Here is a 15,371-nt window from a genome sequence, read left to right as displayed (position 1 = left end):
TGAGCCTGTGATGTCCTTTCTACTGCGTTTTCTATTGTAAATACAAGCTCTTTTCATTGTGAGTTTTACTACTGTTTTTCTGATATCTTCTGCATAGTACTGTACTGTATTGTGTTCTATCTGTCTGCCATTCAATGCTATACTGGTTTGGGTGAATCCTTTTAATGATCCTTGTACTACTAGTGAACTGTACTGTCATGAAACTGTACCTTTTCCTTTGCAAATTTCTAATCAAGTATTCAATCAATCAATCAATAAATCAATCAATAAATCAATGTCAAGTCCTATAAAAGCCATGCTTGTTCTGCCATCTTGAGTCTGTTTGAAGGCCTGATGAAAGCCTTGTTGCAGCAACGTGTATACAGTAATTTACAACTCATATGACTATTGTTTATTGTTGGCCTTTTATATAAATAGTCTGGTAGGACCCGAAAGATATATTTTTCTAACCTACCTTTTTAGAATCCTTAAGGTGTCTAGTTAATGAATTTTGATGTTCCCAGATCCAATTATTGTCCCATATATGTTTTTTTTTAACCATATGTTGTGTCCGTCCTGGATTTTTGTTTGTGAAAACGAATAACTTTGAATCAACATAGCTCCTGAACCATACATCAGACAGAAACCATTCACCCCATTTTATGTTCGTCTTTGCAAGATGAATTGATTGATATGAAGATTCCATCAGGTTCCATCATGTTTAGTGCATTACATTTAAAGCCCAAATAAACACAAAAAAAAGTTAAAATTCGCCTAAACTGGATCACAACAACTCCTCCCCCATGCACCCTATTGATATATTTTTTCTAACGTTCGCATTTTTACAATCTTCAAGATGTGTAGTAAACAAATGTTGATGTTCCCCATTTGAAATATTGACACATGTATGTTTATTCTGGCATAGTGTTTGCTATAGAGAATCTTTGCAAATGCAAAAAAGAGAATGTAAAATCTACATAAGGTCTTAACTATACATTATTCTGAGACAAATGTCCAATTTGTCTGTTTCATTTTGGCATGAGGCATTGAGGGAGATGGCTAGTGACATAATATGTACATTTATGGATCATCAATACTCAAATAAATCCTAAAATGCAGACAATTCAATAGGCGGAATTGGGCCAGAGGACATTTACCAATACAAAGGAGTTTTTTTTTTTTGCTTGATACACACATCTCATCCCCAATTCAAAATATAGTGCCAGGTTTAAATTTTGCCTACAGTCTTGGATACCTGCAAACATTTAAAATATACATGAAGTCTTAATTAATGATATGCATTGACAAATTACCCTATTTTGTTTTATTTTGGCATGACATGTCATGCCAAAATACCATTTCATGCCAAGATTTGATTCTAGACAACCTCAGGTTTCCAATGGAACCAACCTTGTCTGGCAGGGTGGGGTAAATGCCTAATGATTCAAAGAAGACAAAGATAGACAACATTTTGGCAAGGGATAAACGGCCATCACCAATTTTCAAAAGGACCCTTAAGCTTTCGCCTCGATTTATGTGAATGGAAACGCACGAAACCCTCCCCTGTACAGACATGCCAAATTTAGGACTATCTCATGCAGTGTTGGGTAAGAACCATGCAGTTTTTTGTATTCAGTACAAATATGTAATTTACGCCTATTGTAAATCTGTTTAGGACCACATACATTAACTACTGTACTTAGGGGCGGCACATAGAGTTGTAATAAGAATAGAGAGGACACAGATATCCCCGCCCGTCCACTTGCATTGAGTTGCTCACCCAGCGCATGAGGCGTTTTCACCTCTCCTTCCGGGCAGTAAAACTGTGACGTAGTGGGGCCACTGTGACGCGTTTTGCGTCATAATTTGTGTTCATGGACGCGCTTCATGAACGAGCACTTCCGGTATGAACGCGCGTCAATACAAAGAAGCCTGGACGCGCGTTCATGTTTCTGGCCCCAACTGCAGTACCTCAAAATGGCCAACATGTCCATTTGGTTTCAGGGCGCCCCCAGGGTTCTGGGGGCTTGGGGCGGCATAGCTGAATGTTTGGGGAGCCTGCCTGGGGAACCAGAGCTCCTGGTTGTCCCAGGTTCGATTCCAGGCAAGGGTAGCAATGTTGATCTGTGTGGAGGAAAATAGGTATCTATCTATCTATATAGACCACTGCACTGCATCTCAACTCAATTAAAAGCACAGTTTGACTGCCACGGGCGGGATATCCCGCCCGACGCTCCCTTCGCAATAATGCCAAAAAAAAAGTTGAGCGGGATATCCCGTCCGAACCTTTTTTTTCATATTTCAGTAGTACAGTGTTGGATCTATGCGGTAACCAAGATACAGCCCTTTGGGCGATGGGATGGTCGTCATTCATGACATCACATGCTCATGTGACCAAATTCGAGCACGCTGGTTGGCCGGTTCCCCCCAGAAACAAGGGTCTAGAGGCCCATTATACACGCAACAAGAGTTCAGTGACTTTACCGGACACACAGCAATCAGAGGGAGAGAGAGATATATTTATAGAAAGAGCGAGAATCAGTTTATTTTTTGATTATTTAGTAGTTTAGTTATAAAATCATTAGATTTAGTATTATTTAGAGAGATAGAGAGAGAGAGAGAGAGATCGGAAGGTAGAGGTTTTAGCTAGGAGGAGTGGGGGAAGGGCTAGTTTCTTTGTTTAGGTTGGGGGGGGGGGTCCATTTTGTAAAAAAAAAAGAAAAAAAAACATAAAAAAACAGAAATCAGGGAAAGATGCGGATGAGCCATGGCCGCACATGGAGACCAAGCAGGCAGCCGAACCATGCCCCGTGGCCGTGGACACCAAGCCCGCATGCATGCTGCCCAGCGCCGCCACCGACCATGGCCCCGGAGATGCAGCTTCTACACCCAAACGAGGCCGTGGACTTAGCCGAGGAGGACGACCGGTCGGCGGTCGCTGCGGTGTCTCCCTGTGCCCTGAAGGAAGCACTGCTGTGCTGCGATCAGCGAACCGGTAAGCGTTATAAAGCTATGCTTTTTACGTTTCACTATGTTCTATACGTCTGTCTTTCAATGTTATATGAGATCAGTGCTGTGTTCTACCTGTAACGCACGTATAGCATATAGTATAGCACGTAGCATCCATTTCATTGTAAAGTAGACGTTCAGAATCGAAGATTTTAGGCTATATTCTTCTCTGCATACTACATATCACTCACGGTAGAACAATGTTTATTTTGGCGATAATGAGCCAAGGACACCATAGCCTAGTATAGAACAGTGGTTCCCAAACTTTTTGATCGCGAGCTCCGGGGGTGCTCGCCCTGGAACCTCCAGAGCACCAGGGACCACCACCACTCCACACCTCAAGCCCGACTTGGGACACCCTCCTGGGTAGACCTTGTACCGCTTTTCTGACTTTTTGTCTTCCTGACCTTCTAGACCAGGTAAAAACACAGTGAATTCACAGTGCATAGTTCTATCAAAATGTAAGGCAATTTCCACCTTCTGAGTCATTCCATACTTTTTCACTTTGCCCCCTTGAAACTAGACGATGGTACAATATTTTTTTAACTTTTTTTGCACAGAATGAAAGCTGGCATGACATTATTTCTGTCAAGGGTACTTGTGTTCCGTTACCATTTACCAATTTGTTGCTATGGCTTCCTAAAGTTTTTTTTCTTTGAACTCAAATATCTCAGAATCTAGATTTCTGAGGTTATTGACTGGTTTGCGCAGTGTGCACTCTCGTGCACCTATCTCCAAAACCGCTAATCGAAATCACTCCAAAAAAATTTTGGTAAAAAAAAAAATCCTCTTTTACCAAATCTCCCATTTTTGTTCCGATGTGAATATGGGATCATTTTCAATGTATTCCCTGGAATTGGGGCAGGAATGAATGGGCCCTAATGGTGGCATTGGTCAGGGAGGGGGGCAGGGGGGGTCTGGCAGTCAAAGTGTTTAACATGACCACATTGACCACTGACCAGGTCACCCATATGCTGTACAGTAAAAATAAATCATAACAATGCAGTATAAATAGACTAGCATAAAATACCAATGAATACCAAAATAAACAAAAGCAAAACATTAGCATGTAAAGGAAAATCATGGACTGCCAGGGAGGTCTTTAATAAAGATAAAATATCAGTTGACTGGGCAGCTCTGATGTGTAGGGGCAAGCTGTTACAGAGCCTTGGGGCCCCAGGCTGTCCTGCATAGACCACATTAGTGCATCTGTTGACCACTGTATTACATCTATAGACACTACATTGGTCTACAGATGCAATCAAGTGGTTTACAGATGCAGTCGAGTGGTCTACAGATGCACTAATGTGATCAACAGATCACAATAGTGGTCTGTAGTTGAGCTAAAGTGGTTTACAGATGCAATAGAGTGGTCTACAGATCACAGTATTGGTCTGCAGATGTGCTAAAGTGGCGTACAGATGCACTAGAGTGGTATAGATGCACTACAGTGGCCTGTAGGGCAAGCTGTTACAGAGCCTGGGGCCCCAGGCTGTCCTGCATAGACCACAGTAGTGCATCTGTTGACCACTGTCACTATCTACAGACACTACACTGGTCTACAGATGCATTTCAGTAGTCTACAGATGCACTTGTGTGGTAAACAGAACACAACAGTGGCCCACAGATGCACTAGAATGGTCTACAGATCACAACAGTGGTCTACAGATGCACTATAGTGGTCTATAGATGTAGTACAGTGGTCTATAGATGTAGTACAGTGGTCAAAAGATGCACTACTGTGGTCTATGCAGGACAGCCTGGGGCCCCTCAGGCTCTGTAATAGCTTGCATCAGAGCTGCCCAGTAATCAGTCTTTATTAAAGTGGTCTATATAGATAGATAGATAGATAGATAGATAGATAGATAGATATGTTCCTCCACACACATTGACATCGCTACCCTTGACTGGAACCGAACCTGGGACAACCAGGGGCTCTGGTTCCCCAGGCGGGCTCCCGAACTGTTCAGCTATGCTGCCCCTATAAAGACACACCAGTAGTTAATGTATGTGGTATAAAACAGATAAACATTTTTACATATTTTACTGGATTAAAAAACTGCATGGTTCTTACCCAACACTGCATGGGATTGCATGTCAGTACAGGGGAGGCTTTCACACATTTCCGTTCATATAAATCGAGGTGAAAGCTCAATGGTCCATTTGGATATTGGTGATGGCCGTTTATCCCTTGCCAAAATGTTGTCTATCTTTGAATCATTAGGCATTTACCTGCCAGACAAGGTAGCATGACAAGATTGGTTCCATTGAAACCTGAGGTTGTCTAGAATCAAATCTTGGTATGAAATGGTAAAATAAACAAGATAGGGTAATGTGACGGCCCTGCCCCTCTCCTTTCCTCTCTGCCTCACTGTAGGCTAGGCGCCTGCCTCAGTGACAGAGCTGGGTGGGGCAGGCCGTCAGGCTCATTTGTTACACCTGAGGGGAGGGTGTGGTCTGGGGACTATAAAGGGAGGCCTCCTGCCCAGCTCTCACTCTCTCTCTCTCCTCCAAAGGTGCAGGTTGTGCTTGGGGAGCCACCTGGCCTGTTTGGGGCCTAAGCCTTTTGTTATGCTTTTGTTTGCTTATTACACTCCTTTTATACAACACCCACCCAGCACATTACACACATGCATACACCGCAGACACCACTGATAACTGACTTGTACACACCTCATACCCCTTTATGTTTGATTATTGATTTAATTACTTTATTTTAGTAATAAATAATCACTTAAAAGTTTGACCTTGTGTGTGACTCCCTCTCTTTTGTTGTGAATTTACCCTTATTCATGACAAAATGGGGGCTCGTCAAACTTTGGTTGGAAATTAGAAATTTAGTTTTCAGTAATTCATTTGTTTGAAATTTGTTTTGGGGGAGTTCTCACACAAGTGTTTGTTATTTTGTTAGGCCGGAGAGAGGGAGCATTACGCCCCAACAGCAGTTCTTCAGGTAAGTGTTGGGATGTTAATACGGGGGGTAGTAGGTATTTTTTCTGGAACAAATCCCTAAGTCGCCAGTGCCGGTAGGGTGCTGGTTGTTTTGATTTTGTTATTTTCCCTTAGTGGTGTTTTGGGTAGCGACAGTTCCTGGGAGTCACAATAGGTGACGAGGGGACCAATCCTCGTGCCCGGGTGTTGACCGTAGGTGAAGGTAGGTAGTTAATATTTTGAGATAAGTAGGGAGGGGTTTGTTCCAATTTGTTAAGTTCAAAACTACTACTCGTATTATACAGCCCCAACACTTCCTGTTTTTTTTTTTGTCAGTTTTTCTGCACAATGAGTTCAGTGGTTGAAGACTTTGTTAAATCTCCATCAGTGGAGTTGATAAATAAATGCACTGTCGACCAGTTGTTGTTAATTGCGGAAAAGTATGGGATTGCAGTGACAGGAGCGCTTAAAGATGCAAAGAAAGCTTGTCTACTTGGAAAGTTGGTGGAAAATGGTATTCTTCAGGCTGAAGAGGTTGAGGGTAAGCAGGAAGAAGCTGGGGATGAATATGATGAGGAAGAAGATGAGGAAGATGAGGCTCAGGCAAGCTCTATTGGTTTTCAGCAGAAAAAAAACTCTTATTGTTAAAACAGCATTTGGTAGAATTGGAAAGATTCAAACAACAAGTTGAGATGGCAAAGTTGGATGTGGAGTACAAAAAAACTAGAGATGATCCAGCAGGGGGTGTTAACACCTGAGGCTCTGTTCCCTGGCACTACTGAAAGGGTTGGGATCAAACATTTTGACATTGGCAGTAACTTGAGACTTCTACCCAGGTTCAATGAAAGAGATCCTGATACTTTTTTCCTACTATTTGAGAGAGTGGCAGACGCAAGAAATTGGCCTGATGTAGATCGCACTCTAATGTTACAATCAGTACTTACAGGAAAGGCACGGGAGGCTTTTGCCGCCTTAACTACTGCTGATAGTAGGAGTTATGCTAAAGTCAAGGCAGCAGTCTTGAAAATATATGAGTTGGTGCCAGAAGCCTACAGGCAGCGTTTCCGTAGTTGGGGGAAACGTGAGGGTCAGTCTCATGTTGAGTTTGTGCGAGATCTAACTACACAGTTTTCTCGCTTGTGCTCTTCTTCAGAGGTCGATACATTCGAACAACTGTTTAATCTGGTGGTGTTGGAGCAATTCAAAAACACTGTCTCTGGCTACGTACATTACAGAAAGCAAGGTTACAGAAAGCAAGGTGAAAACTCCAGGCGAGGCAGCAGTCTTGGCCGACGAGTATGTGTTGGTTCATAAAGGCAACTTCAGTGGTCAGAGCGCACACAGAGGTTACAGGGATGCATTTTCTCATGTAACCGGCACTTCAGAGGTCCGTGGCTACAAGGCAGACCATGGCGTGACACCAGTCATGCATGAGAACTCGGGTGGTGTGTGTCATTACTGCAAAGGTAGTGGACACTGGAAAAGGGAATGTCCAGTTCTCAGGTCTAAAGACAATGGCTCCAGCTCACAGATTAGACCAGCTGCACTGGCTAATTCGTTCAGACCGTTGCCTCAGCAGGGTTCGTCCTTGCGGCCGCGGATGGATGGGTATCTCCCATTCATCTCGGAGGGGTTTTTAGCGGTTAAAGGAAGTGAGAAAAGGGTGCCAGTAAAGGTGCTGCAAGATTGTGGCACACTTGATTCTTTTGTGCGGGCCTCTGTGTTGCCTTTTTCGTCTGAAACAGACATGGGGGCGAACATTTTGATTCAAGGAATGGGCATGGATGTGTTTCCTGTTCATAGGATGTCTCTCATTTCAGAGTTGGTCAATGGAGAAGTTCACATGGGTGTGCGGCCAGAGTTGCCAATTGAAGGTGTCGATGTCATTCTTGGTAACGACCTCTGTGGAGAGCGGGTGTGGGCAGATCAGGCACCAAATAGGCTCACTCGAAAATGGCCTGGATCAGTAAAAGGTTCATCAAACCGTAAAAACAAACAAGGGAAAATAAAGCGACAGGTGACAAAACCAGGCTACTCAAGTCAAGCTGTGGGGAAGGGGAGATGTGGGGAAACTGTCAAACCTTCTCTTTGTACAGCAAGAGTCGCTAGGTCTTCAGCTACAGTTACACCAAGGGAAGGTGCAATTCCTGAGGTCATGCAAGGTCCGTTGAACTGTTCTCAATACTTGACAGATCACAATACACTAACTGCCTTTCAGTATCCATATCGGAGGATGTTATTTTTGCAGCCACAATTTGGAAATTTGCCTTACCAAAATGTTTTGAAAACGTGATTGTAGATCACATGGTTTTGGTGTTGCCCTGTTGTTGATCCTATGTGTTTGTTTCCTTTTCACTATAGACTGTCCTGTCTCCGGCTCTCCTAATTTGCTCCTGGTACCGAGGTTGCTGAGGCTGGGGGCAGGATGGTGTGGCGAGGTGGTAACAGGTATACATAGAGTGTGAGCATACAGGGACACATTTGTTATTTTGGTAAGCCTCATTCATGGCAGATTGAAATTTGTACTTTTGAGCTGTGGGGCTTGGATATATTAAAGTAAAGACAGTGTGTCGAGTGTGTCAATTTGACTATTAGGTCAGTGTTTAGAAATGTTCAGTTATATGCTTTGGTACTAATTTGTTTTTTGTTTTGTTCCATTGATAATGTGGTGGAACCCCATTTTTTTATGGGGGGGTGACAGCCCTGTCCCTCCTTTCCTCTCTGCCTCACTGTAGGCTAGGCGCCTGCCTCAGTGACAGAGCTGGGTGGGGCAGGCCGTCAGGCTCATTTGTTACACCTGAGGGGAGGGTGTGGTCTGGGGACTATAAAGGGAGGCCTCCTGCCCAGCTCTCACTCTCTCTCTCTCCTCCAAAGGTGCAGGTTGTGCTTGGGGAGCCACCTGGCCTGTTTGGGGCCTAAGCCTTTTGTTATGCTTTTGTTTGCTTTTTACACTCCTTTTATACAACACCCACCCAGCACATTACACACATGCATACACCGCAGACACCACTGATAACTGACTTGTACACACCTCATACCCCTTTATGTTTGATTATTGATTTAATTACTTTATTTTAGTAATAAATAATCACTTAAAAGTTTGACCTTGTGTGTGACTCCCTCTCTTTTTATTGTGAATCCAATATCTTAACAATCGCTCCAAAGGGATATCCCTATGGAACAAGGGAGATAGACTTTTGAGGCTTCAAGGCTGGGGCTGCGACTCTCTGCCACACTCACCCTCCTTTAGACCTCCTCCTATGGGGAAGCCCGATCCCGGTCACTGCACCATTGTAACGGAGGTGAATCGGACCTCCCCACCTGGGATTCGAACTCGGGCCTCCCATGCGAAAGTCCAATATCTTAACCATCGCTCCAAAGGGATATCCCTATGGAACAAGGGAGATACTAGACCTTTGAGGCTTCAAGGCTGGGGCTGCGACTCTCTCTGCCACATATTATGCATATCATTTAATTAAGATGTCACATATATTTGATATTGTTTGAAGATATCCAAGACTGTAGGCAAAATTAAAACCTGGCACTATTTTGAATTGGGGATGGGATGTGTGTATCAAGCACCTAAAGCATTCATATTAACAATTTGAAGAGAGAAAATGCCTATGTCCTCTGGCCCAATTCCGCCTATTGTATTGTCTGCTTTTTAGCATTTATTTGAGTATTGATGATCCATCACTAGCCATCTCCCTCAATGCCTCATGCCAAAATGAAACAGACAAATTTGACATTTGTCTCAGAAAAATGTATAGTTAAGACCTTATGTAAATCCGCCTATTGAATTGTCTGCAGTTTAGCATTTATTTGAGTATTGATGATCCATAAATATACATATTATGTCACTAGCCATCTCCCTCAATGCCTCATGCCAAAATGAAACAGACAAATTGGACATTTGTCTCAGAATAATGTATAGTTAAGACCTTATGTAGATTTTACATTCCCTTTTTTTGCATTTGCAAAGATTCTCTATAGCAAACACTATGCCAGAATAAACATACATGTGTCAATATTTCAAGTGGGGAACATCAACATTTGTTTACTACACATCTTGAAGATTGTAAAAATGCAAACGTTAGAAAAAATATATCAATAGGGTGCATGGGGGAGGAGTTGTTGTGATCCAGTTTAGGCGAATTTTAACTTTTTTTGTGTTTATTTGGGTTTTAATGCACTAAACATGATGGAACCATGGCAAATCTTCATATAAATCAATTCATCTTGCAAAGACGAACACAAAATGGGGTGAATGGTTTCTGTCGGATGTATGGTCCAGGAGCTATGTTGATTCAAAGTTAATCGTTTTCACAGCCAAAAATCCAGGACGGACACAACATATGGTTAAAAAAAACATATATGGGACAATAATTGGATCTGGGAACATCAAAATTCATTAACTAGACACCTTAAAACTCACTGAATGCCATCCTTGATTAAAAATCTACAAAACTGGTGCCAGCCATTTTGTTTAATTTTGCCTTTTTATGGGGGCCAAAATCATATTTTGTACTTAAATTACATACATAAATCTATGCTTCTATTGAAAGCCACACTACCCCTCTTACAAAGGAAAACATGTATATTTATATATATATATATCCTATCATTAGATTTGGGCTTCAATAGAACATGTGTAAGATGTCTTGATCATCATCATATGTGAATGCTGTCTCTGGGCCTGTGTGTAATCTGGAATGCAATGGCATGTGAAAACCACCATGTGGTGGTCTCCAACTATCTGATCAACTAACAGAAGAAGGAAGAAGACGTCCATCTTTTTTTTGGTTTGGGCCTTGTTGTTTACATTTTGGCCAGGCCTTTTAGCTAGCATGCTATACACTTTAGAGCCCTGGCGATCGCGATCAAGGATAGCAATCGCCAAATGGATGGCACCGCTGGTTTCCCGTGAATTTTCTGAGTTTTTGGAGTACTTATAGTTCGTCAGGGAAGCACGGGAAGTGTATAAACGAACGTTTTAAGATAACATTTAAACGGCCGGAACCAATGTTTGGTTATACCGATTTCCCGTCGGACTGTGTTACACTGGTGCTACAGTCAAATCGGCCGTATCGCTCCGGTCACGGAGGCTCATGGCTAACTTCTAGAGCGATTTTTTTGAAATTACAATTATGAAAAAATTATAAAACTTTTGATTAATTAAAAAGACGTAAAAGACGTTTATGGCACTAAGGATCAAAGACGTAATAGACGTTTATGGCGTCCAGTGAGTTAAGGATTCTAAAAAGGTAGGTTAGAAAAATATATCTTTCGTGTGCGCGGTGTACCTTCCTACCAGACTAGGCCTTTTAACTTGTCTTGGTGTGCCACTGTCGATTCTGACAGATACTGTTTGTCATCTGAAAAGTTTTCTGGACTAAATATTATAGGATTTTAGTTGACTAAATTTACAGTTGATTTTGTCGACAAAAAAATGTATGTTGGCAGGCCTTGGTGTTTCCACCACTGCTCTCTTCTGATTGGGTGAACATGTATTTTCTTACCACTTCACCACTTTTCAACCTTCATATAACTGGTCCACACTAATGTTCATGATATATAATAGCAATTAATAAATATAGCTGCAAGCAGCGATAAAGTGTCCAAGGCATAAAAAGCAGGAAAGCAAAAAGGCATAAAGGGAAAGCAAAGAAGACATCAAAGAAAAAATAGAAGCAGTGTTCTTCCGAACAGGACTCCGGCAGGTCAGGTCGTTTTTTTTTTGGCCTAGTGGTGCCAAAGTGAAAAGGGTACCACGTGTTCTTGGGCCTTTCACGGCTATCGGACGCTGCATGTGTGTGTTTTGCAAAAATTGACCCGCTGGTGGCGCTATAACAGGCCAATGTGAGAAGGGTGGCATCTGTTCCTTGGCCTAGTAGTGGGAATGTGTGTGCAAAATCTCACACAAATAGCAGGCTGCGTTTGAGACATTTTGTTCAAAAAGGAGCAATCCTGCAAACCTTGGAATTCAATGTTAGCCAATTAGATAGAATATGATATCTGACAAATCCGTCATGATTACATCACTGTAGAGATACTGTGTACTGATTTGTGTGATTTTCGGATAAAATCTGAAGGAGCAATATCGAAGAATGTGTTTTACATACTGTAAGTCGGCCTTCTGGTGGCGCTATAAATGGCAGATGTGAAAAATGCAGGGCACAGGTTTTTCCTTGGCCTCTGGGAAGTGTGCATACAAAGTTTTACACTAATCGGTGGTTATAGTTAAAGCACAAATTGGCCTCTACACAACATGTATGCAAAAGACTATAGGCCTATGCAACAGACATAAAATAGTGTGATACTATTCACCTGGACAGTTTATGATGCTGTACATAGTAAGCCTTGCCGAGCCATGAGCTCGCACTTAAAAGTGTGTCTGCTAAACGCCTGAATTGTAAATTGTAATACTGGTAGGGGCAACCTGCCATAACTCCACAGCAATAAATAGGGACTTTAAGCAAGTACGGTTTTCAAGATGGTTCCGCTATAGGCGGAAGTACAGCTGCTATGACGCAATCGCCGTAGCAGTCAAAATCGTTAAGCAAAAAGCCGTCGGTGACAGGTTCCCACCCCTTTTACTGAACTCTTTGGATCCCATGGTGACGCGTCTATGCAGAAGACGTTGTAGACACTGCGCGGAAAGGTACCGGTAGGCTGCGACGGCAAGCAGGTTTATCTATCGAGCACCGATCCGTTTCCGGTTAACGGAGCGGACTGCTGTAGCCGCCTTTGCTTAAAGTCCCTAATAAAGCAGGGACTTTTAGACGCTGTTTAGTGCAGGATGTACAAGTGTCATCATGGCAATCCAGTATGGAGATCATTTTTTGTGTGCATAGTTAACATCGAGAGGAAAGGCCATATAGGGTAAGTATTTGGGGTCAACCTCTGGTGAGCTTGAATGTGCCCAGTAGCAAGATTCATAACAATCCACCCATGCGATTTTGAGCAATATTGTGTGCATGACATGTGAATAATTTCATACATTCTGTAATCTGATACATTCGGCTAATTATGCTAAAGCTCATTGGCTACTGATTGGAATGCTTCTGAGACAATCACAATGTGATGTTGGAACATATGTGACAAGAAAACAAATTGACAATAAAGAACTAATCGGAACTGGAAATTGGAGCACTCCAGGATACACACCAGAGTACACTTACAGTACTTAACCTGCACTACACTATGTGTGCATTATGTCCTTCCAGGCTGCCAATGTGCCAATCTTCCAAATGAGATCTAATCTAATCTAATCTAGTTACCATTTGTGTTGCCCTGTCCTGCTGTGAGCAGCAGGTGACTTTGACTGCTGTCGGCAGAATGTAGCATAATGGGACTGACTGTGTACTAAACACAAGGACCTGCAGGGACGTGCTGGGCCCCTGATTCAGCCCGGGAAAAAAGAGTTATAGAGGCCCTCATTGCGCGCTATAGAGAGATCTCTCTCTATAGCGCTGCTGCTACTCAAAGATTTGCCATTTCAGATCATGACAAGTGACAAGCCAGTGGGCCAATTACATGAATTAGGCCTATATTTCGTTGTTGTCGGGTGGAAACCTTGTATGTCCAAAACCGTTTGTTTTGTATTTATCATTTAAAAAAATATTTAAACTAGTGAAAACAGCCGATCTACAAGCACACAACGCCTCGCGGTGCGAGGCGTTGTGTGCTTGTAGATCTGCTGTTTTCACTACTTTTGTGCAAACAGTTAAATTTTTACTTTTGTGCAAACAGTTAAATTTTTTCCTAATGGCTCGGCCTGGACCGGCCCGAGAATGAACCGGCCGTTCGGGAGTTGTCCCGCTTTTCCCAATGGCCAGCACGTCCCTGAGGACCTGCCAGTATAAGTGTATAATCCATTGTATATACATCATATCCTCACCTGCTTCTCCTGCTGCTTTGTTTTATGTTATAAATGTCTTTATTGCCACCTTAGGTCACAGTTTACTATCAGAACCGTCACATCTTGTGATGTACGTATCTGTACGTACGTATAGGTAACGCTTGTCTTCTTTGTTAACTGACTCTCGTGCTCTGTACTGACATCACTGAGATGTCAGGGGAACCAAATCCATGTTATTGCCATATATGGAGATCCCTGTGATGCCAGGTGAATATATCCCGTTTATGCCCATATGGAGATATGGAGATCCCTGGTATGCCAGGGGAACCAAATCCCTTTTATGCCCATATATGGAGATCCCTGATGTCCACATCACTGTGACATCACTGACTCTGTCCCTTTTATGCCCATATATGGAGATCCCTGATGTCATATACGGAGATCCCTGTGATGTCAGAGGAACAAATACCTTTTATGCCCATATATGGAGATATGGAGATGACTGACGTCACACATCATAGATGTTTGACATCATAGACCACATGAGACTGACACAATATGTACACATGGGCAAGCATGCCCAGATATGGGCTTAATGTTGATGACATCAGGGATCTCCATATATGGGCATAAAAGGGATTGTATGATGTCAGACGAGGAGGGAATTCATTTGCAACATCATTGTGATGTCAGAACAGGTCACCTATATACTTCTGCTGAGCTGGGATGAGGTGTCACTCACTGTGACACACGCACAGGATCTGGAGGTTTTTTCAATAGTAAATGCGACCTATGGTCACAATAACCAATCTACAAGCTTGGCTATTATTGCATGCTTGAAATGATCCCCCTCTCACAACCGACCTCCTTCTTTCTCCTTGTGACTCTCCCTCACTCTCCACTCTCCCTGTCACACTCTCTCCCTCACCCTCCACTCTCTCTGATATCCCTGGTCTGATCACAAAAGCAACGGCGATATGTGCACAGTAATTTCCACTGACATCCACCATTACCTGACAAAGCCGGTTTCCTCATGAATCTAGCTCGCCATTTTATACCAGACTCTAGTTCTCATTACTGACTGCAGAACACTGTAACCTGCATGTCTCCTGACCTCATTCTGGGGCTTTAATACTTTGCCTGTTTGGTCTGTGAGGCGTACAAAGTCTTCAAGGTCTTTTACAGGTCTTCTACAACAGTGGTTCTCAACCTGTGCGTCGGGAAGGGGGGGGGGGGGGGGTACTTTCTCACTCAACATGTGTATAGAGGGTATCTGCACATTTCTAAAGTGACAATTTAAGGACTTTTGAATACATCTAAAATGACAAATGAAACATGGGTCAAATTGTCAAATATTAGAGGCAGGAATTGTGAAAATAGCAGATCTACATGCTCACATGTTGTGAGCATGTAGATCTGCTATTTTCACAATAGAACCGTGTTATACAAAATGGAATGCCTCAACTCTTAGTGCTTGTCAGGGTGGGGGGGTCCCCAGTTAAAATATGATAATTTTGGGGGTCGCGGACTGAAAAGGTTGAGGACCACTGTTCTACAAGAATCCATGGTTCCATTCTTCACCAGCAGTCTC

The sequence above is a fragment of the Nannobrachium achirus genome, assembly GCF_963921795.1.
Source record: "Nannobrachium achirus genome assembly, chromosome: 19".
NCBI lineage: Eukaryota > Metazoa > Chordata > Actinopteri > Myctophiformes > Myctophidae > Nannobrachium > Nannobrachium achirus.
This window is presented reverse-complemented; position numbering follows the sequence as displayed.